Here is a 6,000-nt window from a genome sequence, read left to right as displayed (position 1 = left end):
CGTATGGGGCAGGTTGTGAGAAAAATGAAGAAGAGCGGAATGAGTTCTGGAATGAATTAACTAGGTGTGTAAAGGAGTGGGTAGAAAGAATTATGTAGTTGTCATGGGTGACTTAAATGCTAGAGTGGGCGCTGGAGTGGTACAAAGTGTCATTAGGAAGTATGGACTAGCAAAAGATGATAGATGAAAAAAAAAATATATAATATATATATATATATATATATATATATATATATATATATATATATATATATATATATATATATATATATATATATATATATAGCACACACGCGTGTAAACACACACAAACAGACACACGCGCGCGTACACACACACGCACGTGCGTACACACACACAAACACACGTGCACGTACACACACACGCGTGTGCTTACACACATACACATGCGCATACACACAAAGCTGCCTTCTACACCCAGCTCGACCGCACCATCCCGGCAGTGCCCGCCAATAACAAGCTCGTTGTGCTTGGCGACTTTAATGCCCGAGTAGGCAAAGACCATCGCCTGTGGGAGGGAATCATCGGCCGCCATGGCATTGGAAATTGGAATGCCAAAGGCCAACTCCTGCTGGGTCTGTGTGCAGAACACCAACTTGTGGTAACCAACACCATCTTCCAGTTACCAAAACGACAAAAGACCACATGGAGACACCCACGGTCTAAACACTGGCACACCTTGGACTACGTCCTGACCAGAGCCAGAGACCGAGGAGACGTCCGCATCACCCGATCCATGCCCGGAGCGGACGACTGCTGGACGGACCACAGACTCCTCATCTCCCGACTCTCCGTGACGACCCTACGACCACCCAGAAGGGTACCTGACAGCGTACCACACCAACGCTTTGATTGTAGTAAGCTCCGCAACCCACGGGTGGCACAGAACTACAAGGAGGCCTGCGAACAACACCTCGCAGGCCCCGTTGGTCAGGCCACTGTTGAGCACCACTGGACCACTCTCAGAAACGCCATGGCCCGTGCCGCGGAGGAAACACTAGGCTACACCACCAAGAAACAGCAGAATTGGTTTGATGAGAATGATGCTACCATCTCTCTTCTCATTGAAACCAAACGACAAGCACGCCTGACTTTGGAAAACCAACCAACAGCAGCTAACAAATGTGCTCACAAGGTGGCTGAAGTTGGTTGCCAAAGAGGGATCCGTGAAGCCCAGAACACCTGGTGGCAAAGAAAAGCTGCATAAATACAGTTTCGCTGACCAACGTGACCTGCGCAGCTTCTATGCAGCAACAAAGGAAATATTCGGTCCCACACGGTCATCAGTGGGCAGCCTGAAGGACGCAGATGGGGCCACGACCATCACCGACAGCGAGGGCATCCTGGCCAGGTGGAGGTCTCACTTTGAGAACCTCCTCAATGACCAAGCAGACACCCCAGACGATCTCCTGCGAATGACCCTGCAGTATCCCGTCCGTCACTGGATGGCACTACCACCCTCCATCCATGACTTCAACAAGGCCCTGCAGCGCATGAAGCCCGGCAAAGTCCCAGGGCCAGACAACATCCCGTTGGAGCTCCTCACTCACGGTGGCCCCGGTTTGAGGAACCGTTTGATGCTCCTTATACTGAAAATATGGGAGACCAAGACCCTCCCCAGTGACTTCCGCGATGCAAACATCGTTACCATCTTCAAGAAGGGAGACAGGGAGAACTGTAACAACTACCGGGGAATATCACTACTAAGCATCGCGAGTAAGATTTTCGCTCGGATTCTCCTTGACCGCCTCCTTATTCTCGCAGAAGACGTCCTGCCAGAGTCCCAGTGCGGCTTTCGACCTTCCCGCGGGACCATAGACATGATCTTCTGTGCGCGACAACTACAAGAGAAGAGCCTCGAACAACAACAGCCCATAATGTTCATCTTCTGGGATTTGAAAAAGGCCTTCGACAAAGTACCTCGACCTGCCATGTGGGCTGTCCTCAAAAGATATGGCTGCCCACCCGATTTTGTCAAGCTGGTGTGTGCCCTCCATGACGGAATGGTCGGGAGGGTCTGCCACCAGAACTCTCTTTCAGACCCATTCCCCATCAACGGCAGCCTGAAGCAGGGCTGTGTTCTGGCCCCAACGTGTTTCTCGCTATACACCGCAGAAATGCTCAACGAGATTCTCCCAGACACACCCTCAGTCGACCTACGTTTCCGCATGGATGGAGGCGCTTTCAACCTCGCCAGAACCAAGACCACCTTGTGTGCAGTGCGAGAACTGCAGTATGCTGACGACAATGCCACCCCAGGTCAGACAGCAGAGGACCTGCAGTCGTTAGCTGATGCATACAACTCTGCCTACGAACGTTTTGGGATGCAAGTCAACACAGATAAAACCAAGACCCTCGTCCAACATCCACCAGGACTGATGCTCCCAAACTTCAATACCACAGTGAATGACCAACCGTTAGAACAGGTGGACCAGTTCTCCTACCTAGGGAGTATCCTAACATCAGCTCCCACAAGCAAAAAGGACGTGGAGAACAGGATCAGGGCAGCCCACTCCGCCTTTGGCCGACTCAACTGCCGCGTATTTAACAACCACGCACTGACAATGACCACCAAAATAATGGTGTTCAGGGCAGTAGTCCTCTCCACACTCCTGTATGCATGTGAAACATGGACGCTATATAGAAATATTAAAAACCTAGAACGCTTCCAACAAATGAAACTGAGCCAGATCTTGAAAATCCCCTGGGAGAGCCACACCACCAACATTGAAGTACAGTAGGGTCCCGAATTAAGCGTGTTCGAATTACACGATTCCCCTTTTCCGCGATCGCTATTTTTCAAAAATAAATTTTCTGTATCTGCGAGGCTGTTCAAAGTTCGCGAGTCAAGCACTACAAAATGTATCAAATCTATTGTCTATTTAAGTATATTGGTAGCCCTAAATACGGTGATTTATAATAAATGTTACAAAACAATATTAACATTACATTTCATTAACATAATTTCATAATGAATAGCCTATTTAAAGATAAAATTCCACATCAACAATGAAATCAACTGTTAACTGTGCGAGTCCAGCTGACAAAATGTAAACAGAAATGTGGTTACGTTCTCGGCAATCTTTATCTTTCTCCAACCTTACGATAATTGTAATGGTAGTGTTAATGATGGTATATTAAAGCATTATTTTTGTTTAGTACAGTATATTTAAAAGCCTTATTTTTCCCTCTGGGCATTCAAGGTTTTCACGAGTAGACTGGGTTCGTTTATCGGCAGTGAATAGCCTAAACTTCGGTAACGAGTCGTCAATATTTTGTCATATTTTAAACAGTATACATTTGATTTGCAAACATTGGTTTTGTAGAGTAGACGGTAAAATAAAATCGAGAGAGAGAGAGAGAGAGAGAGAGAGAGAGAGAGAGAGAGATTTGATGGCAGAAATCCCCCCCCCTCTCTCTCTCTCTCTCTCTCTCTCCGTAAGAAATAAAACCATAGTTCACATATGGCAACTTGAGTTTAAGAATGAAATTAAGAATGAAATTAAGAATGAAATTGTTAGTTGTGGCGATCAATTCCTCGCTCCAGGGGGTACACGAAACAAAAACACGGCATTCAAGTACAACAGCTGATTCATTCTCTCTCTCTCTCTCTCTTTATACAATACTTACAAATAGATGAAGAAACCAAAATCGGTTTTCTTGAAGTGTCAATTAAATACAAAACGAAAAAATTATACCGTGTATACATCCATTTCAATCATAGTTTAAAATACGGTAACCGATTTCGTCCGCAAACCACTATTTTTTAGGAAACACCATTCTATTCCAGAAAATTTTTACTCTTTAAATGTCAATTGCGCTATAATAAAACATGTACTTATGTTGTTAAATTTCGGGTGTGTTTTAAAAATCGAGTATTGCTAACTTATTTTTGTTTTACTTTTGGCTGTGATCACATCAGCTGATGTCTAGCTTCCGCGCGAATACAATAACAAAGAATTGTTTACACCATTTCTTAACTTATTCAAACCATCTATACAGTTAATATTACATAAACACCAATGTGTTATAACCTATCATATTTATTGTTTAGTACTTTAAAACCATCCCTCTCTCTCTCTCTCTCTCTCTCTCTCACATCGAACGTTATAGCGGTAACCTAATTGTTCGGTGACTTTAAAAATAGGCCTAGTACTTTCTTCTTTTACCTTTTTTGCATATGGATCCATAATTGAGGTGGGTACAAGTTGACTTATAACTGAAGTTAGGAAAAGTATTTTGGATATGGAAAGGACAATTATCTTTCGTAACAGTTTAGAATTATCGTAAGTTATCACTCTGTCATTAGCGGCAGTTTGCTATTGTGGATTAAACGCATAAGGAAAAAAAATTTCCAGCTTTGCTACGAATTTAGGAATTTATATGGATACGGTAAGTAAAATATTTGTAATAACATAATGTTTACTAAATGTTTGTAATATCATTAGTTATGATTTAGATCATGTGTGTTTAATGCATTCGTTTGTTTATTATGATCGAAGATGGAGCGTAAACAAATGGAAGGTTTCCGTTTCAGGCGGCATCATAAAGAAAAACATTTCATAAATGGCATTCATTTCATTTATTTGAAAGTTCTAATAAAAAATAATTAGAACATTGGTAATAACAAATTCAACATATAATCAATACTGATAAGATTGCTGTCGATGCAAAAACTAACAGATGAGTAAGTGCGTCTGTTTCTTCGTTATGATCAGAGATAAACGGAAACAAAACATTGGTTGTTTTTTATTGTGCTTTTTGGCGTGTTTAGGAAACGCATGATATAAAATCGCCTTTATTTTGTTAATTCTGGATTTTCAATCATTCAACAAAAGCTAGTCTATAGAGTGATGGTTTTGCTATTCACCAGTTGTCTTATACAATAGATATGACAAACATTAAAATTTGTCTGTATTTTGGGTCGTGTTATAACGGGAAATATATGGTGTTTACACCTATCCTGGTTGTAATTTTAACCATTTTTCAAGTTATTAGAACTTTAAAGTATATTAAATGTTTGATTTATTTACAAGAACAATTTGATATTATAAAGAAATACAGTATAGTACAAAGAAAGTATTGGAAATGGGTAGTAAACACATTTGAATAGGCAAATTGCTGGTTGCCATGGCCGCAATGGAATTATTTCTGTTAGTTGTGTGTTTCGAAATAAGCGATTTTCCATTTATACGAGGTCATTAATCGACCAAATTCTCGCATAATTCGGGACCCTACTTTAGAACGTGCCTCGCTGACCAGCGTGGAGGCCACCATCATCCACCACCGCCTCCGCTGGATAGGACACGTGCATAGGATGGATCCATCTAGGCTCCCAAAGAAAATATTCTACGGAGAACTGACCCAGGGCACCAGACCACGAGGAGCCCCGAAAATGCACTATAGAGATCAACTAAAGCGCACCCTGGCTCTAACTGACATCGATCCTTCCTCATGGGAAGAAACAGCCAGGGACAGGAAAACCTGGAGTAGTACAGTACACCATGGCACCGTTGACTTCGAGGAGAGGAGGAGACAAAATGAGGAGGATAGGAGGAGAAGAAGGAGAGAGCGATTAGAACAGCCCCACCCACCACCTAGCCTCCCTTGTGAACACTGTCCGCGACTCTTCCACCACAGACTAGGACTTAACAGCCACATCAGACACAAGCACCCACCCCAAAGATAGGAGGCTGATGGCTAACGACAGAACCCAATACTCGGACACGAGTGGGCGCCGACGACGACGACGATATATATATATATATATATATATATATATATATATATATATATATATATATACATATATCACATACATATACCAAGGCACTTCCCCCAATTTTGGGGGTAGTGGACATCAAACAAATGAAACAAAAAAGGGGACCTCTCCTTTCTACGTTCCTTGGCTCTCCTTGGTATGTCTGATAGGAAGGGGTGGAGTAACTGATCTCACTTCTCGAACCTTGTTAAAAGAAA

This window comes from Palaemon carinicauda, chromosome 28 (genome assembly GCF_036898095.1).
Source record: "Palaemon carinicauda isolate YSFRI2023 chromosome 28, ASM3689809v2, whole genome shotgun sequence".
Taxonomy (NCBI): Eukaryota; Metazoa; Arthropoda; class Malacostraca; order Decapoda; family Palaemonidae; genus Palaemon; species Palaemon carinicauda.
Note: the sequence above shows the minus strand (reverse complement) of the source record.